This window comes from Leopardus geoffroyi, chromosome D1 (assembly GCF_018350155.1).
Source record: "Leopardus geoffroyi isolate Oge1 chromosome D1, O.geoffroyi_Oge1_pat1.0, whole genome shotgun sequence".
Classification (NCBI taxonomy): Eukaryota; Metazoa; Chordata; class Mammalia; order Carnivora; family Felidae; genus Leopardus; species Leopardus geoffroyi.
Genome location: NC_059329.1, coordinates 93,311,150 through 93,338,102, shown reverse-complemented (window position 1 = coordinate 93,338,102; position 26,953 = coordinate 93,311,150). Strand labels below are relative to the sequence as shown.

At 38.8% G+C, this 26,953-nt stretch overlaps 1 protein-coding gene across 11 annotated transcripts in view; it reads left to right on the top strand.

Moving 5' to 3' along the window:
- LRRC4C (leucine rich repeat containing 4C) overlaps window positions 1–26,953 on the top strand; it is a 1,189,111-nt gene that overhangs the window by 1,146,042 nt on the left and 16,116 nt on the right. For 9 of the 11 annotated variants that reach the window (XM_045485014.1, XM_045485011.1, XM_045485013.1 and 6 more), the window contains 2 exons: window positions 18,752–18,803; window positions 19,055–19,121. The exons of 1 other annotated variant lie outside the window; for it this stretch is intronic. The gene's annotated coding sequence lies outside the window, so the exon portion shown is untranslated. The remainder of the gene's footprint in view (window positions 1–18,751; window positions 18,804–19,054; window positions 19,122–26,953) is intronic. One more of the 11 variants, XM_045485020.1, reaches the window with a different exon arrangement.

The following is a 26,953-nucleotide window of genomic DNA, read 5'->3' as shown; positions in this document are numbered from 1 at the left end:
GGTCGGAATTTGGAGTATTATAGGCCCTGTTCTGGGTGGAAAGCTCTAGGTGTTCTGGTGAATAGTCAGGAATGATAAATCCGATGGTTAATATTACTGATGGATATATAGTAGAAGTGCCTTAATTGTACTCTGGAATTCCCCAGATGAAGCACGTCTTCATTTTATCGACGTGGACTGAGTGATTCTCTGGTCCAAGGGGTCATAATGTAGAGAAGGATATGCAGGAGGCATTCAGGGAACCCAGGATGCTGCTATATGTACTTATATCACGGGTATGCTCTAGCAATAATTTCAATTTCAATAACCCCTTTTGGCTGTGACACATAATAAAAGTACATTTTACATCTCCACCCAGTTATGAACACATATATTTATAACACAGTTAAAAACACGTATATATCACAAAACAGTTTCCACTATGCAATGCACTCTGATATTTTCTGTTGTATTCTCTTTCGTTGTGGTTAATTCAGGTCATGATCCATAAATTGATTTCGTGACCACCTAGTGGTCATTACCCAGTTTGAAAACCATTTTCTTGTAGAGCTGCACTGATGCAACTTGTTCACATCACATTCACCCTGACAGTATGAGAGCTTAAAAAAATTTATATTAATATTTAATGTTCTAACAAGAAAAGTACACATATCAGAAGCGTACATATCCACTGCATTTCACAAATTAAATGCACTTAGGTAACCAGTGCCCACAATAGGAAGCTGACAAATGTCCTCACCTCGGCCCCTGCCCCCCAGCCCCCACCTTATGCAGTCCCCAAGGATGATCACTTTCAGGACTTCTAAGGGTCCAGACTAAGTTCGCCTATTTAGATTACATTTACTTGTTTGTGCACTTTATATAAATCATATGATACTCTTTTGTATCCAGCTTCATGTGTTCACACTATACTTGTGAGATCCATTCATATTGTTGTGAGACTATATAGGTTTGCTCATTCTCATTTCTACATCGTATCCCATTCAGTGCCTGATCCGTTCATTTGCTGATGGTCATTGGGACAGTTCTAGTTTGGGCTTATGAGGACCAAATCACAATGCTCTGTGTGTTCTAACGTGTGCGTTTGGTAAACATACACTCATGTTTGTATTGGCGATAGATACCTAGGACTGGAATTGTTGGGTCATAGGCATGAATATGTTCAGGTTTATTAAATACAATCAAACTTTATTTTAAAGTGTTTGGACCAGCTTATACTTTCACCAGCAGAGGGATTATTTTAATTTTTACAATCTAATTAAATTTTTTATGTAGGAAAAATAAGTCTCAGAATTGAAGCAGGTTACCAAAGTCACAGGGCTAATACAGTTGACCTTTGGATAACACCAATTTGAACTGTGTGGGTCTACTTACATGCAGGTTTTTTTTTTTCTATAAATACAATACAGTACTGTAAATGTTATTTGCTCTTCCTATGATTTTCTTAACATTTTTTTTCTCTAGCTTAATTTATTGTAGAATATAGTATATAATACATATAACATGCAAAATATGTGTTAACCAATTGTTTATGTTATTGGTAAGGCTTCCAGTCAACAGTGGCCTATTAGTAAAGTTTTGCGGAGGTCAGAGGTTATACATGGATTTTTGACTACGTGGGGGTCAGTGTGACTCATCCCACATTGTTCAAGAGTCAACTGTGTATTGCAGAATTGGAACTAATACTAGATTACAGGGTACAAAGTCGATGTTTTTTGTTTGTTTTTTCCTATTGCTTATTCATATTAATGAAGTCCTCTAAAGAGGTCCCTTTGTCTTTTTTTCCCATTTCTCCAGGCCTCCTCACACACATGGATACACAGACACACACAGACAGATACACATACTCTGCCCCCATGCAGATACACACATAGACTCCCACGATACTCAGATTCAAACGAGGACAGAGGTATATACTCAGACACGTACATACACATACACAGAAGCATATATAGACACATAATACCGTGGGCATAAAGGCACTTGCAGACTCATACACAGATACACATAAACACACATCAAGACACATACCTGAAAATGATATACTAGGTTATATGTCATGTTTCGCATTCATAATTTTGCCCACCACAGAACAAATTCCTTAAGCTTATATTTGTATGATGCATGGTTTTCTAATAAATATCTGTGCATATATTTACTTTGAGGGAGATTTTTTAAAATATATATTTTTTTCAACGTTTATTTATTTTGGGGACAGAGAGAGACAGAGCATGAACGGGGGAGGGGCAGAGAGAGAGGGAGACACAGAATCGGAAACAGGCTCCAGGCTCTGAGCCATCAGCCCAGAGCCCGACGCGGGGCTCAAACTCACGGACCGCGAGATCGTGACCTGGCTGAAGTCGGACGCTTAACCGACTGCGCCACCCAGGCGCCCCTAAAATATATTTTTAAGATTTCTAGAGAAATATATTTATATTTTACTTTGGTAACATGCCCTGAGCTTTAATTACCAGACGGGTATCAATTATAAATTCTTCCCACAGCATCCACAGGACATACCTATGTCCACTTAATTCATAACCTATAATATCTAATTTAGGGTGTCTTTTCTCCCCCTCCCAAGAACATTTTCTATTCAGATTCTACTGAATTATTGAAAGGAGATAGTTTTGCTAATGATTGAAATGTGGCCTCTGTAATTTCAAGAACTAAATAGAATATAAATGTATATACACACATATATATGTGTGTGTGTGTGTGTGTGTGTGTGTGTGTGTGTGTGTGTATAAGTTTCCTATTGCTGTGTTACAAATTACTACAAATGTATTAGCTTAAAACAACATATATTTGTTATCTCAATTTCTGGGGGTAGGATTCTGCATACAACTTGCTAGGGTCTTCAGTTCAGGTGTTCAGAGAGCTTCAATCAAAGTATTGGCCAGGGTCTAGATGAAGCTTGGGGTTCTTTTCTGAGTTAAAGGAGTTATTGGCAAGATTCAATTCCTTGTAGCTCAGGACTTAGGCTTCATTGCTGGCTCTCCATAGGGCCACCCGCTCAGCACCTAGAGGCCACTTACAATTTCTTGCCATGTGGCCCTTTTACAACAACATGGCAGGTTAATTCCTTAAGGCCAGCAGGTGACTCTCTCACTGCAGTCTCCTAAGACAGGTCTTACATAGCATCATGTAATTGTAGGCATAACCTTCTGTTACCTTTGCCGTATAATGTACTCCAATCAAGATAGTGACTGTCCTGCCACTATTGTAATTTTACCTTGGTTGGAAGCAAGTTACAAACCCTGCTCATACTTAGAGGGTGGGGAGAGTATTCAGTGGTGTGGCTTAGGGTCATCCTCAAATTGTGCCTACTACACATGGCTTGAGAGTTTTCTTTTACTTGGTATTTCTTTTCTTCTTAAAGTTTATTTTTATTTATTCTGACAAAGGGAGAGAGCAAACAAGGGAGGGGCAGAGAGAGAGGGTGAGATGGGATTCCAAGAAAGTTCCATGCTGTCAGCACAGAGCCTGATGCGAGGCTTGAACTCATGAACTGTGAGATCGTGACCTGAGCAGAAATCAAGAGTCAGATGCTTAAGCGACTGAGCCACCCACGTGCCCCCTTTTAGTTGGTATTTCTAACCTGGTAAGCATAATTGCTGTTATGTTATTATAAGCAATTTCTATTTATAGGATATATTGAGTCTAGAAGCAACTTACAGTCTAATTTATATATGACAACATATTGAATTTCAGAATATACACATATTCACACATACATAGATACAAATATTTATGTATGTTCTTTTAATTTCACATCCTACTATAGAACTGAAATCAGCCACAGTTCAATATATACATTGATACCTTGCCACCAAATGTCTTTATAGTGTAGATATGTTACAACCCAGTGATTTCTTTAAGAGGGAGTTTATATTACCTTACTCTCACCTACAGTATGAATCAGAAAAGATTTAGAACATCAAAGGATGTGGTGACTCCTTTTGAAATGCCATTCACTTTGTTCTAAACCCTCTGAGAGACAGCCAATCCTTATTAAAATCAAACCTTCAAGATAACGTGAAACTATCATTCTCTCTGGGCCGTATTATAAAATTTGCTTCAAAATAGATCTGAAACTTTTAATGGGTATAAATGTTCTTGCACATGGTATGGCGGATTGAGTATGGATAAGATGCACTGTGCTTTCTGGGAAACATGCCAAGCAGTGGCTTAAGGGGACCACTATAAGGACTTTTCTTGCTTGGCTCCCTGACAAATGGCGTGTCTGCTTAATCAAGACTAGGTGCAATATGGTTGCTGCCCTTTAACAAAACTATAATAGAAGACAAAAGACAGAAGAGATAGGTAGTGGACGTGATTAGAGGGATAATGAAGCTTGTAGATGGGGTGAGATGGCAAATGAGAACATCTCATCCAGAAAGGCTATGAGGAAGTTGGGAGTTCAATCCTGTTTCATGAAAGTGATCGCAGTAAAGATTTTTCCAAGCCTTTCTTTCTGAATAGGTACTTAGAAATACAAGTTAAAATGCCCATCTTTGAATTTGGTCAGCCTGGACAGGAAAACTGTCTTACCAGCTTTCACCAAGTTGGTTAACCTTATTAAGTCACTATTACTTTCCCATTGAAGTGGATGGAAATGACACGTCTTACAGAGAGAGTTGGGCATAGTACTTGGCTTCCAAAAACACAACAAAATGAGGAAATAAGCAGAAAAAACTTGTGGCTACAAAGATGACAAAACCCTTGCAGGTTTCTTCAAGAAGTTCACAATCTAATGGTGGGGAAGGGGTTGTTACTCAGGCAAAAGAATAATTACAGAGCAACCTGCTAACTCCCATAATAGTGGGGAGAAATTGTAATTTTCGAGAGAGAGCAAAGATAATCAAACAAGCATTGCCTTGCCCTCTCTCTTACCCTGGGCCTAAAGGAAGCATTTTTTTTAATCCATTCCATTTGTGTCTCCTTCTCTAATTCTGTACCAAAAATTCTTAGAATCCATTTTCCTTTAACCTTTCCACCAAAGAAAAATGCCAAAAGGGAAGCAAAGGTGAAGAGAATTTGCAGCTGGGATGTTTATGAGCTAATGAAGGTCAGACTGAGTCCCTGGAGAGGAGACAACAAAATTGGGACTGCAAATGACATCTGGTACAAATGGTCAATCTTTTTTTTTTCCCAGAACCAGTTTTCCAGATAATAAAAAGATGATGACGATGAGTAAGAAGTTAAATAATGGGAACTATGAGTGTGATCCATTGTCCCCTTGCACTCATTCATGAATATTTAAAATATTGAGTTCTTAGCCAGATTAGAGTCTTTATAGTTTTTATGGTCTCCAGGGACAAATGTGGGGGTAAAATTCCTACCTTTGCTTCGCTTCCCCATTTCTCTCCTTCACCATCAGCAATGGTTTCTAGGATTGCAAATCAATAATGAGGAAGGGACAAACCTATCACAATCTCGATTGCTTTTGTCTCTGTAGCTCTGCACAGAGTATAGAATATGTGGCAATATTTTCAGATCGGTTGGTGTGAGAACATATGAATTGCAACAAAAACTTCTATGTAGGGTGGGGTTTATCCATATAAATTAGAATGTAAATGTTTGTGGGGTTTTTTCTGTTAATAATACTTTTAAATTGCATTTCTCTTTCTTGCCTTGCCAGCTTTTAGAGACACCAAAAGCGTATATTTTTTGCAAATATTAAGTTGGGATAGGCTTGCAACTTGGCCTTTTTTCAACCTTTGGCCAGTCAGATCAGCTGATTATTACAGGAAATTGATGTTTCAAACACTCCTATAAAAAGAGTCAAGAAAAGGGAAAATCTGGGACAGACATTAAAAATGAAAAACCAAACACAAAGTCCAAAAAGTTGTGCAAGCCCTACATTAGGTAAAATTATATCGTAATTATTTCTGGTCTACTCTTTTCTAAAAACGTGAGAACTCACAAATACCCATTGAGGCTAACAAGAAGTACTCTACTGCAATGGGAGAGGTCCCATTCAATGCCTTATTTAAAAAAAAAAAAATTAGTGTTTATTTTTTGAGAGAGAGAGAGAGAGAGAATGAATGAGCATGGGAGGGGCAGAGAGAGAGGGAGACACAGAATCCGAAGCAGTCTCCAGGCTCTGAGCTGTCAGCACAGAGCCCAATTCAGTCTCAAACTCACAAACCTCGAGATCATGACCTGAGCTGAAGTCAGATGCTTAACCGACTGAACCACCCAGCCGCCCCATCAATGCCTTATTATTTGTTTATTTTTTTCTTTTTTACCAAAAGTATTTACCATTTTGTATTTTCCAAACATCTGTGTCTTATGTATTTCACCCACTCCCAAGTCTACACACACACACACACATATATGGATATTTTATCTCATTTTTTTAGGTTCTTTACATTTTTCTGTAGTAGTAGTGTATGATCCAGACAATAAGACAAGAATTATTTATTGCCTCTAATTTTCAAAAAAAAAAAAAAAAGAAAAACTCCTGGATGTATCCTCTGTCATGATCTCTTTTAGAAATACCAGATACTTTAAAAATATTTAAGCACTAGGAATTGTTTATTGCTGATTACAAAATAATTCATATGAATCAATTTGAGAGCCCTTTTTTCAAAAACTGCTGTTGTCTTCATTATCAATCATTAGCAAAATGTGAAGCAAAACCAGACAGAAATAAGGTTAAAATTTGAAATTTAAAATCTGAGAGTGGATTTCTATCTGAAAATTCATACTGTGGACCCCTTGTGATTTTGAATTCAGTAAAATTATTATAACTATCATTTTGAACTAATACAAACTGTAGATGTAATTATAAGGAGATTTCATTTTTTTTCTCCCATTTAAAATTTATTCATTGGGTCTAGTTTTTTCTTCTGCACTTAGATGAAAACTATCTGGTAATGTTTATGTAATGTAAGACACCATGGAAAGTAATTGACATATCCAAGTTATATAATATTCAAAACTTTGAACTTATTTCAATACTAAGATTCTTGCCTTCCCCAACATAGTCCCGATTTCAAGTAGGAAGCCTGATGTCGCAGACTGGGGAATGGACATTGCTGGTTTCTTCTCTGTATTGTCACAGAACCTTCTATTCTTTCTCTTCTCCCATCTGCCTACTCCTAATTCTGACTTTTATTTGTTGTATCATGGTTAGGGAAAGGAGTTAGGTGTTGGGCATAATAGCTTTTACTTGCTTGGTGCTGCCTTGACTTGATATCAAAATCTTTGGATTTGCCAGACATTTGAAATTGACTTTCTTAGGGTAGCTTTCTTCTACATGTGTTCTTTGGTGACCGACCCCTTCTCTTTGACTTTTCCCACATTTGCTTTGGTGAGAGTGAGACTCTCTTCCCTGACATATCACTTACTCCATCAGCTCCTAGACATCCAGAAATACTTTCAGATTCCCTCTGGTAAGTTGTTTACCTCATCAAGCAACCCTTTTGCACAGGATCCAAAATATCTTTAAGGCTGTCTCATCAACTCCCTCATATGTGTGATCAACATTTGGTCTCTTGCTTTTGAGATTTTTTCAGATGGGATTTAGATACCACCCTCCTATGTCTACTCTACTGTGCCATCACAGCCTTATATTCTTAGTCTTGAGGTGAAGGATAGAAATCCTTGGAATTCTTTTTGGAATTGGTCTTGGAATTGGTGATAGTAAGTCATAACCCACTGAAAGTTCCTCAGAAAATTCTCTAATATTCCTAATGCCCCTAAGTAAGCTGAGGGTTAGGCCGTAGAGACTACCTACCACTTTCCTTAGGAGTAGAACTCACAGTATAGGTCTCTCCAAAGAAACCCTCTTCATGAGCCTTCTCTGGTTCATTGATGTCTTTGTGAGAGATTATTAGCAAGAGATTATTAGCTGTGCAAATATATGACAACCACCACTGTAAATTTGTGCCCTCTTTGAAATGTATCATCTTCTATGTCTTGGTTCCTTAGCTAAAACCACCATTTCAATGTTCTCTCATTTGTATAACAATGCAGAGAGGTATCGTTTAGGTATAGTTTATAGTTGATTTTATGAAGACATGAGAACAGTTCTTAATGTTTTTGATTTAATAATTGTCTGAGTGACTTATCATGTACCAAACATTATTCTAGGCATAAGAAATAAGATAGTGAATAAGCTATATAATGCCCCTCTATGCATGAATCTTATAGTCTTCTGAAAGCAAGAATATAGTTTTAAAAAGAGGAAAGTAAATAATGTAATTTCAGAGAAAGGAGATGAGAAACAGTGTGCAGGTGATTAAGGGGTCCTTTTAGGGAAGTTTCTGAAGGAAAATCTGTGAGAAGCTGACATTTGTACAGGAGTTACTTAAATTAATTCGGAATAATTGAATCCATATCATGGAAGAAAAATATACATAATATACATATGCACATCTGGAGAACTATGAATAATAGGCATTGGAAAGTTTCATATGCATTTCTGGATCTTCCTCCATTAGGACTTGGGAAGAAACCCTCTTCTCTTCTAGGGAAGATTATTTCCTGATCAGGTTCTCCATCTTTCTCTTCACTGGGTCCCACACATCTGGCTTGCATTGGGATGTTTGTGACCTTGTATCAGGGCTCTTATTACATTTGTAGACTATTCTTAGTCTCTGCTAATGAGATCGCTCAGAGTTCGCTTTGAGTATCACATCTTAATCACTTGATTTCTGCAGACGTTTCCTTTCTCCAAATAAACTCCTCAAAATGCCTGCTGCTCTGCGCTCATTAACCTGGGAATGGCTTCTCTAACTCCAATTTGAAAATTCTCCCCGACATCCGAGACGCCTATCCTGATCAGGATTCTCCAAGCAGTCGCAATGGGAGGAGGATTTTAGACTCTTGAGTGTGGAAAAAAAAAAAAAATCAATGACCAAATTTCCATCTGCAAGGGAATTTTCCCTTTATGGAGACACGGGGACTTCACTCTTTCGTTGTGCAGTGCAGCATAGTTAATATCCACCCAACTCCACTATCTGCCCCATTCCCACTTAATCATTTTGTGCTCAGTACGGTTTAGGTGACTCAAAGATAACAAAATAGTTAAGGAGTAAATGAATGAGTAAAGAGATGAATATTCATCAACTAGGAAGTTTTTCTCTCTTACAATCTTTTTCTACTCATCATGTTTATTTATTTATTTTGAGACACAAAGCATGGCATAGGTGAGGGGCAGGCAGGGAGGGAGAAAGACAATCCCAAGCATACCGCACTGACATGATGCAGGGCTCCATATCACAAACCCTGTGATCATGACCTGAGCCAAAATCAAGAGCTGGATGCTTAACCAACTGAGCCACCTAGGTCCCCCTCTTTTTCTACTCTTAACCCACAGTGGATTTGATACAGCCTTCGTGATGAAGACAGTAGCTCTCATTTAAAATTTTTTTTTCAACGTTTATTTATTTTTGGGACAGAGAGAGACAGAGCATGACCGGGGGAGGGGCAGAGAGAGAGGGAGACACAGAACCGGAAACAGGCTCCAGGCTCTGAGCCATCAGCCCAGAGCCCGACGCGGGGCTCGAACTCACGGACCGCGAGATCGTGACCTGGCTGAAGTCAGACGCTTAACCGACTGTGCCACCCAGGCGCCCCAGTAGCTCTCATTTAAACAAACCCAAAGTAAGAATAGAACTACACGTCAGTGTAAACATCAACAACGTTTTTCCACTTGCTGATGAATGTTAGGCTGGTGACCTGTATTTCTACAGAATTGCCACTTGGGGTTGCATTGGATTACATTAAAGATCTTTCAGATGCATGGATGGTCTAATCCAGAACCAGAGAGGAGCAGCTCCATGGTCACCCTTGCCAAATATTCACATGCCTGGGAATGTACAGGCATGCCCCATTATTGTGCTCTGCTTTGTCGCTTTTCACAGATACTGATTTGATGGTATGTGTTTTTTGCTTGTTTTTGTTTTTATTTGTTTGTCTTTTTACAAATTGAAGGTTTGTGGCAACCCTGTGTCAGGAAAGTCTGTTGATGCCATTTTTCCAACCACATTTGCTAAGTTCATGTCCCTGTCACATTTTGTAATTCTCGCACTATTTCAAATGTTTTTATTGTTATATTTGTTACGGTGATCTTTAATCGGTGATTCCAACTCTCTGAAAGCTCAAATATGGTTAGTTTTTATTTTCTTTAAGGAAAACCGTATTTTCAGTTAAGGTACGTACATTTTTTTAGACATAATGCTATTGCATACTAAATAGACTAAGTATGGTATAAACAGAACTGGTATATGCACTGGGAAACCCAAATTTTCATTTGATGTGTTTTATTGCATTAGTTGCTTCACTGTGGTGTTCTCCAGGGAAGGCCTGTATCTTCTTGCTATGCTTTAAGCTTGCTGTAATAAGACTATTTCTAAATACTGTTGGTTTTAGAATACCAAATCCTAAAATTGAGTATGCATTTAAGGGACAAAAGAACAATTATATACCATAAATGATACATTGAAAATATAGTTGCAGATAAATGTCATTTTGAAATCAAAACTGAAAGTTGAAGTCATTCTAAAAACTTGAGCCTATTTAAAAATAAGCTTATTAAGGCCCTTAGAAGAAGAAATACTATGCAGGCACTCTGGAATGTCTTGTGGGAACAGCTCATGGGGAATGAGGTCAGGGAAAAAGGAGAAAGATCTCATGTTGCTTTATTTGTCCCCTAGAACCCAACAGTATATTATTAGGCTGCCAGCCACAATCCCATAAAATGGCTTGCTCAAGATGAAAATTTGGCCTTTATTAAGGGATTTCACTTATGAACTATAGCCCACTGCCATCTCTTATCTCTACCTTTAGCATGCTACTCAGGACACTTTAAAGCTCTGTTCTCTATCAGAACTTCAATCTCATGAAGGAGATACGTTATACTTGACTTGAAATTATTTAAGGAGATAAATCATACTTGACTTGAAATCCTAATTTCTTCAGAAAACATAATTAGCAGAATAAGTATTGTTTTTATTAAGCCAGTCGCTTTGTTTATTCAGAAGGAGTCCCTGAAGTAGAAAGACAATACAGAAGCTATAGTTCTCTAGGGGTTTAAGTACAGACCCTATGTAGGCTGCTGACATGGTAATCGTTGTATAATTAGGCTCTGAAACTTTGTTAGATCTGTTCCCGGAGAGTTTTCAGTTCCCTTGACCTGAAGAGAATGGATAAATCTCTGACATTCCAGGGAATAATCTGAATGGTGTACCATTTTCAGGGTATAACCAAATCACTCACCTTCTGCTTGGATGCCCCAGGGAACTGTATTGGAATGAGAAAGAATTGCAAAAGCCTTGTTTTAAAATGAGATCGGTTACTGGAAGGGCAGACTCTTTTTTTTTTTATTTTTTATTTTTTTATTTTTTTTTTCAACGTTTATTTATTTTTGGGACAGAGAGAGACAGAGCATGAACGGGGGAGGGGCAGAGAGAGAGGGAGACACAGAATCGGAAACAGGCTCCAGGCTCTGAGCCATCAGCCCAGAGCCCGACGCGGGGCTCGAACCCACGGACCGCGAGATCGTGACCTGGCAGAAGTCGGACACTCAACCGACTGCGCCACCCAGGCGCCCCTGTAAGGGCAGACTCTTGAAGTAGTTAGACAAAGCACACCCAGCCATAGGAACTGGGACAAGAGCTAGACTTGTCCCAGAGAGGATAATATTTTCAAAGGTCTAAGAATAGCTAGGGAAGTAGAGGTGATCCCTTCACACAAATACTCTTCTTACAGGGCATATGGAGCATGGCAGTGGTGAGTTCAAGAGCAGATGATATTTGGACAATGGTACTGGGTCGGTGGCATGAGGTAGTTGTTTTGGTTTCTTTAACCACCATCCCCATATGTTATTCCTAAGCAGATATTCTTGATGCCGCCTCCAGAAATAATCTTTAATTTTCTAATTCTCTATATTCTTACTGCTGCCACTGAATATCAAGCCACTCTCACATGCACTACTGATCTGCTGTTGACCCCTTCAATCACTTCTCATGTATAGCCAGAGTGATAGCTTAAAAGTCTAAACCAGACTGTATTATTTTCCAGTGTGAAACTCTGCAAGAGCTTGTCATTGCATACAGAATACGAAGAAATTGTTTTCCCTGGCTCAGCAGGGCTAACTCTCTGTAGTGGATTGAATGGTGGCTTCCTAAAAGATACGTCCACATCCAAACTCCCAGAACCTATAGATGTGACCTTATTTGGAATATTATATTTCCATATGTAATTAAATTGAGGGCCTTGAGGTGAGATCATCTTGGATTATCCACTTGGGCCCTAAATGCAATGGCAAATGTTCTTATGGGAGACAACCCATAGGAAAGACATATGGAAAAGAGAAGAAGGCCATCGGAGGCAGAGATCAGAGTTACGTGTCCACAAAACAAAGAAAATCTGGAGCCACTGGAGCTGGAAACAGCAAGGAAGAATTCTCCCCTAAAGTCTTTGGAGAGTCCTGCTGGCATCTCAATTTTAGGCCTCTGACCTCCATAAGTGGGAAAGAATCAATTTCTGTTATTTTAAGCCCTCAGGGTGCAATACTTGTTGTGGAGACCAAAGGAAACAAACACACTCTCCATCCACATCTCCTACTCTTATGCTTGCCTACTTTATTCCTACTAGAGTTGCCTCTTTCTCCCCTTTGCTATTCTTTAAATATAACATGCTTCTTGTGTTTGTCTGTTTGGCCTGCTGCAACAAAACCCCACAGACCAGGTAGCTTATAAGGAACAGAAATGTATTTCTCATAGTTCTGGAGGAATGAAATCAGATATTGGGAGTCAGCATGGCCCTCTTCCAGGTTGCAGACTCTCATGTCTTCATGTGGAAGAAGGAGCAACAGAGATTTCTGAAGTCTCTTTTTTTAAAGGTACCAATTCCATTCAGGAGCACTTCATCTTAATGACTTAAGTACTTCCCAAAGGCCCACCCCTTAATACCATCTCATTCAGCATTGCAATTTAACATATGAATTCAAGGCAGGGGACACAAACATTTAGCCCTCAGCACTCCCTCAAACTTGGAGCCTCTATATTAGCTGCCTTCTCTACCTGCAGTGGTTTCTTCTAGATCTTTCTATGTCTAGTTCTTTCTTGTCATTATTTAAGTTAAGTGTTTGTTTTCTTTTAAGTTTATTTATTTATTTTGAGAGAGAGAGAGAACAAGGGAGGGGCAGAAAGAGACAGAGAGAGAGAGAGAGAGAGAGAGCTAGAGAGAGAGAATCCAAAGCAGGCTCTGCACCACTAGCACAGACCCCCATGCGGGGCTCAAACTCACCAACCATGAGATCATTACCTGAGCCAAAACTAGGAATCAAACACTTAATCTACTGGGCCACCCAGGCGCCATAACTGTTTCTTTTGCAGAGAGATATTACTAGACCAAATCAATGTAATATTTCCCTTCAGTAGTTCCCTATCTTGTCACTCTTTTATTTTCATTTCAATACTTATCTCTACCTGATCTTTTCTGGTTTGTTATCTGTCTAACCCCTAAGGGGAGGATGCTCTGTGAAGTGAGAGTTTCTCACTGTCTGACTCACTTCAGAATTCGGAGTGTCTAGAGTAGTCCCAGATATTCAGTAAGCATTTAATTAATGTTGAATGAGATATATAACAGAAGGCTATCAATTCTGATGAGGATTAAGGTGATATGCTGGATATCTAGCACTTTAAGAAACAAGCCAGGTCCTTGGTCATTGAGGTCCTGGGATCTGGGTTATGTTATACTACCAAAGACTTAGACTTACAGAAGAGGACAGGAATCTCATAAGAGATCACAGATACATATGGAGGCATGGTCTTGGGGCTCAACTGGTACAATTTCCCAAAGTGGTGTATAGAGTATAAGCTATTAGAGCGTAAGATCAGAGCTAAATCTGGAACAACAATGTCATGAGGTGGAGTGTGAGAATGAAGCTACAGAAGATGGCCAGGATTTGTTCTGCCTGTAGCTGGAGTCCATTGCCCGCTATTAACTGGAAAGTGGGACTCACAACATTGGTAAAAAGTCAGGCACGGGCAATAGGAGACAAAGACCATGACTCTCAATCGCTCTGGTGAAAAGAAAACTTGGCTTTCTAATAATCTAGATGCAATTTTTAGGGAACTAGATCTAGGGGACTAGATCCTTCCAAACAGGGCCAGCTTCAAATTAGGCTTAAGTCTGAATGCAATAATTTAAAATGATCCCATACGATCTCGATGATACTACAGCATTGTAACCTAAAAGAGGCCATATACAAAGGTAGGCTGACACTGAGTACCCACGTTATCTAGCTATGAGGGTGGGGAGGGAAGAATATCCCTGGTGATGCCATTATTTAGCCTTTTTCTACCTTACCAGCTGTTTAAGAAGCTTAATGAGGACATCCTAATCCAACTCACAAGTTAAGGAATGCACATCATCGGAGGATAAAGAATGTCATCTGAGAATAAAGTAAACCAAGAAGGACTACTGTGTAATCAGGAGGTCTTGGAAGCTATTCTGTTAGAATCACCATCTTAGTGAATTTTCCACAGGTGGGAAAGTAATCTAGTGCAGTATCCTTGGAGGGTCTTTGTGATTTCTCATAACATTAGCTTAATGACAGCAGCCAGAGACCCGTGAAATCCTATTTGGAGGCATGCAGCCATTTTAGAGTTCCCAGAGATAAGGTCTGTTGACATATCCCCTCACCGGGTAAAGCTTGTCTGTAGAAGTTACTTAAGCATTTTTCATTGCCTCTGACTTTGCCAGAGGTTCTCTGTTATTATTGTTAGCTGTATATTTTGAAAACAAAAAAACAATCAGGTTGAAGAAAAGGCCTCCTGTATGTTTGTGTCTGTGGGAGTAACTGTGGAATAAAATATATATAATGCATGGTGGTTGATATTTTGTGTCATTTATCTTCACTTGTGAGGAGGAATGGGATAAGTCACTCATGACTGTGCCAGTCCTGATCCATTCTTCATCTGTACACTCATGAAGATGAATGCCACATTTACACAGACCACAGTAGCATGTGTCCTTTCAGACCATAGATTTAGATCGGTTAGAGCAGGAGGTTGACTCGGTGCTGTTATTTGAAAATCAAGGACACTTTTGTTGTATCCTCCCCTATTCCCACACATCCTGATCTCCAGTGTTAAACTAGGATACCACTAGCAGCTAAAGAGATATTTAAGTGGCATATAAAATATTTATATATTATTTATATTTATAAAATGTTTGTATAATATATAAAGTATATTTTATATTTTATATGCATGTCTCTACTTCAGATACTCACTTCCCTTTAATCTAAAATTTTTATTTTTTGTGTATTCCCAACACAGTGTTCTACAGTAGCAGTTGATTAATAGGATGTTTTGGTTCTCACATGGTGATAAGTGGTACAATCAAGAAAATACTATGAAAAAATGATATGTATGTGGTTAATTCTCTCTTTGGGCAAGTCAGATGACAAAGGAGCAAGTCAGAATAGAACTATTGAGAATTAATAATATTTGAGCAGCTTTATTAAGAAAAACCAGCATGGACGCCTCAGTTTTCCATGATGTATGAATGGCTGTCCTATTGGATTTTAAGGCTATGGCAGAGCAAGTGTCCTGTCTGCTCTATGCTTGCGGACCCTGCTATAGGTAATCAATAGAAAATGAACCTTTTATAACTCAGTACTGAGTGTCCTTATTCTGGCTTTGTTTGTAATTACTGTTCCACAGATTGACTATCTGAAGTTAGGAGACTTTGCATTGAAATAAAATTATTGGCTCTTTTTCCCTTGATTGGTACATGAAAGTTTATATAAACAGAAGTAAACTGAAAGGATGTCCATGAATTCCAGAAATTTGATTGACAAATTGTACATTTCCAAAATCATTGTCCCTCTTTGGAAACTTAGCTTGAACCATAAGAAATTGCTGATACCAATAGTTTTCGATTTAGAATAGGAAAGTTTATGATTTTACATACTGATGAATGTTATAATTCTATAATTTTATATACTGATGGATTGTGTGATTCAGATTCAGCGTGTACGTTCAGTTCTTTCTGTATATAACCAAGTAAGCTATTTAATTCGCTTATCCAAGAAACATTTATTAAGCATATACTGTATGGCAGTTACTGGGCTATACATGCACATAAAATGGAATATAGTGCCAATCTCAACAGAGCATGTTGTCTAAAGATGCAGAAAGACACATGGTAGGCAAATACATCATGGATGGCTAACACAGTAGTTGATAATTGCTCAATAAATGTTCTTTTTATTATTCCCATATTGTGCAATGTGTTTAAAAAAAAGCACAAAAAAGTAGGTTCCTACAAATTTAGAGAACCTTGTAATGATTAATGGCTTAAGTACCTCTTTCCCTTCCTTAGCTTGTTCACGTGGAAAGACTATATATTAGGCAGAGCACTAGCTTAGATCTCTAAACACTTAACTTCTTGTGTAACAGTTATCATATATCAGTCTTGTCCCTTTGAAACTTGATCACATTACTTAACTTCCTTATACACTTTAACATTCTCATTTGCAAAATGGAAAAGTATAACCTATTTCTGCCTACCTCCCATAATTATGAGGGCCAGACAGGATAATATATATGAGGAAATTATCTAATCTGTAATGTATAATATAAGGGGTCTGATAGGACCCCTCCATGTGTGAGATAAAACTGAAGAAGCACACAAAGAGAAGCAGAGACACCAGATATTGGACCAGGCTGTAGGAATCACTGAATTATACAGACAGAAAATGGACTAGGATGTAGCAGTGGAAGTGAAGAAAAGTGACAAGATTCTTAATATAGAGGATTTCCAATGTATAGGCAATAGAGTGTCAAGGTGATAGGGTGTAGAGGTAACAGGATGCAGTACAGTAGTGAGTATGAAGTGAAACAATGGAGATTTAGGGGGACTTTGGTCTGAGCTGCTCAGAGGATGATCCCCGGAATGGTGCTTGGCATATCTACCGGTAGGGGCTTAAAATTTTTTGTTGAATGAATGCATGAACGACTGGAGTTGCTATGAGAAAATTATTGGGGATGAATGTCGAGTTGGAATCAAGAGTATTATTTTGGACAGATTGATTTTCAATGCCTCCATTGGAGGTCTCAAGTTAGCAGTTATATGTATAAGTCTGTACCACAGGCTGGAGGTATATGTTTGTCGATAGCATTTAAAGCCACCATGGGATCGCTTGGAGAGTGAGTATAGACAAAGAATAGGTCCACTAACTGAGTTCTGGTGCACTCCAGGGTTTCGTAGGCCAAGAGATAAGGCACAACTAGTGATGGAGGCAGAGCAGATTAACCAATGAGGTAGGAGAATTGAGAGTGTGGTTTCCCAGCAGCCAAGTGCAGACAATGTTTCAGAAAAGACAGGGTGGTCACTATGTCAAATACTGCTAATTCTTGTCTAATATGAGAACTGAGAATTGGCTACTTATTTAACAATTAACATGAGTTTTCTCCTCCCACCTTTTCTTTACCCCCCTACACACACTGATTGTTACCCACCTCCTTGCTTTCACATTTTCATAAATCCCTGACCTGTTAACTTGTCACTCACATTTCATGATGTGTCCTATCTGAAGTTCTTGCAACCATGAGACTTGGGGAAAGTTTCTATACAATTGAGTTACATGTCTTTTAAAACCAATAACGGAAAATCCACAGATCATCTCTGAAGTAAAATTTCATTATAGTCAGTTTTACTTATGTAATAAGAATAATATTCACTAGCGGTATGTTGCTTTGAAGTTTGAGAAGCACATTTACTTGCATTATCTGTTCCAAACAAAACCATCTTAACACAGCAAAGTGCCCCACTTTGAAGCTTACACCATCAGACTATGCCACCTGCTAACACCTCCTTGTAGGAGTCCCCAGCAGACCCACACTTCACTCCTCCTCATTCCTTGAAGATTTTAACACCTGCCTCCCTGCTGTTCTTTCCAATCCTACTCTTGATAGAATCTTGGTGATTTCAATATCCATGTCAGTCCCTTGATCTTGATTACTAATTGTGTGGGCTTTTCCCATCTGTACTTGCCCAGAGTTTCCGCTTTGTATAGTTCACACCAACTGTATGTCTAAGCTTTGGCTGTAAAGACCTGTGTTTGTGGGAATTAAAGATTCTTTAGTTTTCTTGACGATGCTTTGCAAAATGCCAGCTCTACCTTTTCACATTTCTTTGCCCTGAGTCCGGTGTGGCCTTCAATCTCAGATTCTAATTTGCAATCTGCCATTGCTGTAGGAATGTTGGGAGGGGATGGGCAGGAGGAGGAGATGTTAATATCTCTCTTGTTTTCGGGGTGTGGAAAAAGAAACAACTGGAGTTGACAGCTGATGTCTCTATCAAAGTCTTAACATCCCATTTGACTTTAGTAATTCAGTGTGTTCTGTTTTACTATTTCCTGTCCATCCTCAAAGTGTATTCTCTCATTTGATCTTAAGGGCCAGTTTTGATAAAGACTGGATCTGAGAGAACATGTGACTTGTTGAAGGGCGTGCATTGGATGAGTCAGAACCAAGTGTAGACGGCAGGTCTTCTGACTCCAAACAGCATTTTTTCATGGGCCTTAAAAAATGCATTGTTCAAAATGGCCAGTGGTTAAAATAGCTGCCTTGGCTCTCTGCCCAGGAGAATGTTAAAATACAGTGGCAATTCAATAAATATTGTCACCAGTGTCGTCTGTGGCGATGGTGGTGGCAGCAGATCCAGAAGTGTGCTGAATTGTTCTAATGGATGCTTTCTTATTTTTTTATTTTTTTAGATTGGCAAACACGTTGCCTGTTTACAGCATAGAGACCACAATGGAGAGCTAGGTGGGTGATGATTCATGCTAAATCTTCCCCACAATATGCTGAACACTACAACAGCAGCTAATGTGAAGCGGCTCATTATACACTGTCGAATCCAATAACAGCAACGACTGGCTTTGCTAGCACGAGCAACTTGTGGGAAGCCCAGTTACTGCAAACCACTACTGGATTTCAAAAAACAGGCTGCAGCATAGTAGAAAAGACATATTCACTGAGTCATATTTGCAAATTTCTTGTATGTTTCTCTTTGCCAGCTTAGAAACAGCCTTCATGTTCCCAGCCTGACACCAGAGATGACTCTCCTTGGGATCCACTTCTCTTGTGAGTGCCTCCTCCTTTAGTTATGTTTTATGGACTAAAGATTTTATAAGGGTAGGGGTGGCTCATAGACAAATCTGGAAATGTGGTTCCCCTATAGAAATATTCCCAAAGCGCCCTCTCCACCCCGTCTTCCACCAGCCAGTCATCCCGTACACACAAACACATTTACCTTCTGCAGTACAGCATCCATAGGTAGCATTTCTATACACAGAGAAATCGTGAGGCAGCAGGCAGGAACACTGACTCCTTGCTGTATGACTTATGACAATGTGTCTTTTTGTCTCCATTTAATTGTAATCTTCTGGAAGGCAGAATCCTGGATTTATTGATCTATTTAGTTTAATGTCTATGAGCCGTAGTTGTCCTTCCCTAAATATTTATCAGTAAAATTAATGCATTCATTTCTAAAAAATCCATAATTAAGCTAGGGACTAGGATTTAATCTTCTTGCCTCCCTTGTCCCTAGCACAGTGCCTGATATACAGTAAGTAGTTAGAAACTACATGTCCATTTAGTGAGGGAACAAGGGTATGAGTGAGTTCATCAATCACCTGGTTCCCTGTGGCCAGATGAAAGACTAAGCAAACCTTTTCCAACCATCAGGGACAGAGAAGTGATGGCTTCCAGTCATTCTTCTTTCGGCCGCCAGGAGTAATGCCCTGAAAGTGGTTGTTTATTTTGGAAGGCAAAAGCTAATCTGAAGCGATTTTCTTTATTTTTATATTCAAATATCTATAAAATAGAAAAACACCGGAGACCTATTCATTGCTCACAAATGATCTATGGGGTAATAATGTGCTTGCTTTTCCAGCTGGGCTGCACTTTGGTGCTATCCTGGGTTTAATTGAAAATATGCTGTGACCTTGGTTTTGTTCACTGGGCATGGGGGGTGTATAATTGGCATGAGGCCTCTGAAGAACTCCCTTTTAATGAATGTCATTTGGCTAATTTGGGGTTTGCCTGCGGGAAATAATGTATAAAAACAAGACGCATTTTATTTGCAGGCAATTCACATGAAGGTAATGGTTTAAAAAATTTTTTGTTAAGTTTTTATTTTGCCATACCTATTCGTTGAATTCTAAATGCTATCAGTATGATAATAGTATTGTCCCTAACAGTCTCATGTTTCATCATAATTAAATAAACAGCTTGTGAATTGCAGTCCAAAAAATGTCTGTGTTCCACTCTTAACTTAAGGGGTTTCCATAGAAACCGTGGGCAGCAAGTTTAACTGACATTCATTGGACTTGATGCTACATGTAGTGTTGCTATCTCTGTTTTCCCGTTACTGTGTGTGTACATCTCTTTCTCTTCCTTTAACCCTGGAAACCCTCTCCCGCTTGGTCTTCCTCTGGTCTCCCCCTTGGTTTCTTCCTCCTCCTGCTCCTCCTCCCCCTTCTCTTATTAGCAATGAGGAAGTAATTTGGACTCAGTTAGATTTAACAAATGCAATAATACTAAAATGAGCTCTGATACTTAAGTGTAATTGTGTTATTAGCTGGAAATGTTTTTCTTCAAAAACAAAAGAATTGAGAGTGAAGTTTACCAAGGAAGCACATGCTGGTAAGAAGAAACCCTTGACTGCGAGTTGGAAGTAAGCAGGCTTTATATCATGGGCCACATTTCCACCCCAGCTGTGGCTTTTCCTTGATTTAGGCAGCGCAAACTGATGTTTCTTTCTCCTCAGTCCTGATTTGCAGTCTTCTAACTGGAGCATGAAATCATTGTGCTGATCACATTCCAAGAGAAAGGAGTTTATTTAGGAAAGGAAAAAACATACTATATATTGTGTACCTACTGTGTGCCAGATATTTTTCTAGGTACTTGCATTTAGCTTGTCTTCGTTAATCCCACAAAATTCATTGCCAGGCAATGTGCTGGAAGGAAAAATGGATCCAGGCTGAGGTTTAGATCCCACAACCAGGTTGTGGTAAAACCTTGATTATAGTTCTCAGATGCTCTGTCTTGGCATGTCAAAGGCAAAATGAATATAAGCACTTGTAAGAAACGTTTTAAGAAACTTCTAAGAAACATTTCATTAAGATTAGTTTTAACTTTTTTCAATGTTTATTTATTTTTGAGAGAAAGACAGAGCGGGCACAAGGAAAGGGCAGAGAGAGACAGAGACACAGAATCTGAAGCAAGCTCCAGGCTCTGAGCTGTCAGCCCAGAGCCCAATGCGGGGCTCCAGCCCAAGAACCTTGAGATCATGACCTGAGCCAAAATCGGACACGTACCAGACTGAGTCACCCAGGCGGCCCTGGGATTAGTTTTAATAATCCAGCCAGTACACCGTGGGAGTGGTGTTTTTCTTCATCCCTTTAGAAATGAGGAAAATGAGTTGCCAAAAGAGTAAATTGCTTATCCAAAGCAACATAGCTAGCAAAGAGTATATATCCATACTCTGGATGGTTATGGTTAAAGGGGAATATTAAGACAGACCTGAGATCAGTGACTAATTGCGTGATTTGTGGCGAGCAACAGGAAGCATCTATTTCGTGCAGCTGTTATGAGAATTAAGTAAAAATTGTGTATGTGAAGTACGCAGAGTATCTGCCACACAGAAAGCTGTGGTTTTTACTCTTTCTGTCTCCCTCCTCCCTCCCCTTTCTGATTGATTTTATTTTTAGTTTGGATTCAAAGTAAAAAAATGATCGGTCTCCACAAAGTCTACCTAATATTTATAGTTGAAAAATTTTTTTAATGCTTATTTATTTTTGGGAGAGAGACAGCAGCTGAGTGGGGAGGGGCAGAGAGAGAAGGAGACACAGAATCTGAAGCAGGCTCCAGGCTCTGAGATGTCAGCACAGAGCCCGATGCGGGACTTGAACTCACAAACTGTGAGATCATGACCTGAGCTGAAGTCTGGATGCTTAACCGACTGAGCCACCCAGGTGCCCCCGTATTTATAGTTTTAGAAGTTACAAGCCATCTCACAATTAAATCATAAACTATTTAAAGTTGCCTTGATAATGAGAAGGGAAAGACAAAAAATATCACATCCACTTTACAGGTGAGGGAAAATGAGATTCAGAATTATTGACCACATCTCCATATAGTGAAAGAGAAAATGGGGTTTTTACCTAGGTCTCTGGGATTCCTTTTAAAATTAAAACTCTCAGAGTCTATTATTTTAATTTGGGTTCTATGTTCATGGGTTTTAAAGCTTCAGCCCAGCAGATTTTAATTCATCTTTCCCATGAATAGTAAGAGGAAGACACTTAGCAGGAAGAGGGGAAAAGAAGTAAGGAGAGGGTAGTTACAAAGTTTCTTTCTTACAGACCTGTTTTTTAGTCATTCTCCAAGAGAAATGAGGAAACACAATTCTTAATCCCAGGGACAGAAGAGGCACTGATTTTGCACAGCAGTAGGCTTTGGTGGGGTCAGGTGGGGTGGGAAGAAAAGACTGATGGGAAGCCAAGAGGGTAAACAGTTTGGATAAGAGTGTGATGGGACATGGTTGCTGGAGAACATAATTGTTACCCACCACCCCACACACATGGACATGCATATATACACAAGATTAACCAGAATGAACATTGCTTTAATACATAAGTGTTGTAAAACTTCGAAGAGGTCATACTAGGGGAGAAAAGCTTAGCTCTGCCATTTTTAGCTGTGGTGTGCGTATCTACACTTGCTTTATTTTGAGAATATTCAGTGTTGTCTTTGAAAGAATCCTTTTAAGCTCCTTTCTCCATTTTGTGTCAGTTCATTTAAATCTAAATAAGAGAATCCCTGAAGCCACTTAGGTGAACACACAGAGACTGTAGTATGGCTAAGCACTACTTAGCTGAAGCTAAGTGCTGAAAACATGCGAGCAAGTTAAAGGTACCACGGACAACCCCGCTGTGTTGTGGAACTGCCTCTTTTGCTCAGGACTCCTCACATATGTGACACATGGAACCATTGCCAACTGAGTACAACTGAATCTCTTTCTTATTTCTGAGATGAAAGATAGTTTAGAAAGCTGACCTTGCAAAGCAGGGCCAGCAAACTTTTTCTGTAGAGGGTCAGTGAGTAAGTATTTTGGGCTATGTGAGCCTTATATTCTATCACAATGATACAATGTGGCACTTTAATGTGAAAGCAGCCATAGATAATACATACATGAATGGGTGTGGAAGTATCCCAATAAAACTTTATTGACAAAAACAGGTGTCAAGCCAGATTTTGCCCATGGGCAATAATTTTCCAACTGCTGATCTTAGAATTTCGCCTACATCTCTATCCACCTTCCATCTCTGTTCATAGGGCAGTTGGAGCTTAAAATACGGGACTGGAGAATGTAGGATTGACAACGATATAATTTATCCTCACTTTTTTGGATTTTGCTTTTTGTTACACTTATTTTTGATTAAACTTCATCTTTCTAGTATTCCTTTGTCATGGAAAGAGCAGGTATTCATTCTGTCTTCACTTTACAGAAGGGTAGAGAAAGTTTAAGTTTGCATTAGTGTCACCCAGCATCTTTGATATCCATAGTAGAATATGTCACCCTTGTGATTTTTCATTTGGATTATTCTTTCTAAGATGCATCCTTTAAAGAATAAAGAAAGATAGTAGGAAAAGTAACCAAGAAGTAATTTTCATTACAAACCAAGGAAAAACTAGTTAACTAATGACTTAAATAGGGACATGCACTGGCTTCCCTTTCTGATTCCATTAAGATACCATAGGGGATGCAGTTCCTTATTGCTTTTCATGTATATTCCTGATTTTTTCCCCTGGTATGTTTTTGGAAATGATGCACTGTAAGCAAATAAATACCAGATAATATTGGGAGTTCTTATTTTGCACAGAACTGTGTTAACTGAAGCTTGTTCATATTGGAACTGAGTCGTCATTTTGCAAGGTTCCATGGTAACTGAAAGCAAATCTGTTATAAGATAATGTGCAAAGAAGAGGACTTGGTTCCAATATGCATGACCTATGTTTAACACGGCACCAAACAAAATGAGGACTGCCTTAAGTAAATAAGTAAGAATCCAATTTCCAAATGTCTGCATCTGCCATATAATTCCCTCTTTTGTGGCCATTAGGGAGAAACAAAGAAATCACTGATTACAGTCATTCCCATTATCTGACATGCCATCACCAAGGTTTCCTCATTATGCAATGTTAACAGTGTTGAGGTTACTTGAAACCAACTGCAGTTCCAATTAGAAGGCCATCCCTGCTATCTGCATTCTGATTAAATGACGTTGCCTGGAAATCACAGAAAGAGTCTACTCTGCTTCCTCCCCTTGCTCAGATCTCATAAACACAGACTCAATTAAAGAGAGTTTCCTTATCAGGTTTTTGTGGGTCATTTTGGTGAATTTATTAAAGTCTTGAGTCATGCTGAAAACTGGAAGGTGGGGGCTCTGAGATCTGCAGCAGGAGCCAGGACTTGATGGATGGGACTTGCTCTGATGTTTCAGGGAGTCTGAAATATACAGAAGGCAGAGCAGCCAATCATGGGTCAGGAATCAAAGAAGCTGGTGAAATAGGAAGGGAGTCTCGGTAAAGATTGCTGAGCAGAGATGTGAAGGTCATAATGTCATGTCAGCCTATATTTTAGCGAAAAAGCAGAGCCTAGTCCAGGCCCTCATTCTTCTATTCCTCAATTATTGAAATAATTTCTTAGTAGGTGTTCAGAACATACAGTGTACTGTATCCCATCCATGCTCTATACAATGCAAATTTGCTTTTCCTTAGATACTCTTCCCATTATATTATTCCCTTCCAACACAAGGAGAAAAGCCAAGTCCCTACAACCCACCTGATGACTTCATACAAAATCTAAATTTCTTTGGTCTATTTTTCACAATCTGGCATTATTTTACTTACCCTACCTTCTCTCCCACTGGTTTTTAGTATAGATTCTTCACAGGAGTCATCTTGTGCCTCTCTGCCCTACATTCATGTTCACTTACACACATTTCCCACCAACCACATGCCTCTTCTCCAACAAACTCTCTCCCTTCTCTCTCTCTTTCTTCTTCCATCTGTTATTGTGTCCTCCTTAAACACACTGTGCCTTTTTCTCTAGCACTTTCTGCTGTATTAAAATCCCTTTTTATTACTTCTTATGAATCCCACTATACTGTGAGATACCTGATGAACAATGGAAGACATTTGTCCTGAGTGTCAACAGCTGAGAACTGTACTTATCCAAATCCACATCTACTAAAATCCATGTCCTCTTAGCCTTCATTGACTGTCCAAACCTTACTGGGTCCCTCTGAACACCAGACTACTTCTAATTATCCACATAACCACCTATGTGCTCACTCAGTATAACACTTTGGCATTGGTTCATGACTTTGTTGTTTGTGTTAGGCTTGTCTCAGCACAGTGTTTCAAATGATCAGTGATGGGGAGTTACTGAGTGGAAGGGGTTCTCTCACAGGTAAAGGTCAGGTAGTGTTGGTGAACATACTTGGAATTCTGTATTATTAGCACTGAAATGACTTTAAGATTCTCTTTCCCAGATCCTACTATGAAATGAATCCGAAACACCATTAGCATTTTGGCTGGGGAGATATATATGTGTGTGTATATGTTTGGTTACTGTCTAGGAAATTTGGGTTTTGTACTGTTTAATAATAAACAGGGAAGAAAGTGCATGATAAAACATTGGAAGATGATTTTAAAATCAGAATGGCTCTCTATATGTGGTAGTTATTCTCTGCAGATTCCCTTGGATGGTAATTTAAATTGCATTACTCATTACAAAAATCTATATGCCTTTTGGATGCTATTGTTGGTTTGTTTGTTTTCAACCTATGAAGGCAATGATGACCTTGCACAGGGCATTTCCTAAGGATTAATGAGTGGTTGAGGGTTAATGGCTATCAACTCCTCCTAGCTACTTATCAATCCAAAGGAAGCATGGGAAGCAAGGTCATTAACTGCATTACCATCTTTCTGAAATCAAATCCTTCTCTACCTGCCTTGCCAAGGGCTTATGTTTAAGATGGACTTGTTAGGTTTTCAAAAGTTTCTGTAGTTACTTGCCCTATCATTAACCTGGATGTAAAAATATTTAAATATTAATGTAGATAAAAATATATAAAAGAATAATTATTAGTTTCTGTGGACTGATAGAAGAATGTCATGAGGAGGAAAATACTTTTCCATACTTCAAATAAACATAATTTAAAATGTTGAGCCTCTTTTATCTGCTTTCTTTTTATTCCCTTTTTCAAACTGAAAGCCTAGCATCATCCTGTTGTGCATCCTGAGAGTCTAAAACATTGTTCAATTTCTGCAGTTTAACCTCATTCAGAAATAGATTTTGTGTGTATGTGGGAGCGGGATTCTTGTTGGAGGTTTGGATGTATTAGTTGTAATGGAATATTAATTTTTTTTACAGTTGATCTTCACTAATATTAATAAGCGTGATATTTCCTCTTTTGGCATCAGTCAGAATTACCCCAAATATTCTAAGAGATAGATAAACATTAAAAATTTAGTTATATCTCCTCAGTGCATTTTCCTTTGAGAAATAACCTATGGCCAGATGAAGGACAGTTCTGGATCAGAGAAGTCCCCATTTCATCATGTAGCATCCTGATTCTTACATTAACACAAATTCCTTTATAACTCATATGGAGTGAAAATTTCGCCTGAATACCAGTGTTAATGTATGTGGTAAGGATCATTGTCACCAGAGAAGACTGCATTCCAAGACCTTTCCCAATGGATATTGGTCTTGAAGAATTTCTCAAGATGTGGGACTGGTCCTTAGTTTTATACTCCCAGAAATTTGATTTTGGTAGCTCTTCATGAGAAAGTTGTAGTCACACTTATAAACACATAAGAAATGAATATAGAGAGCAGAGTGC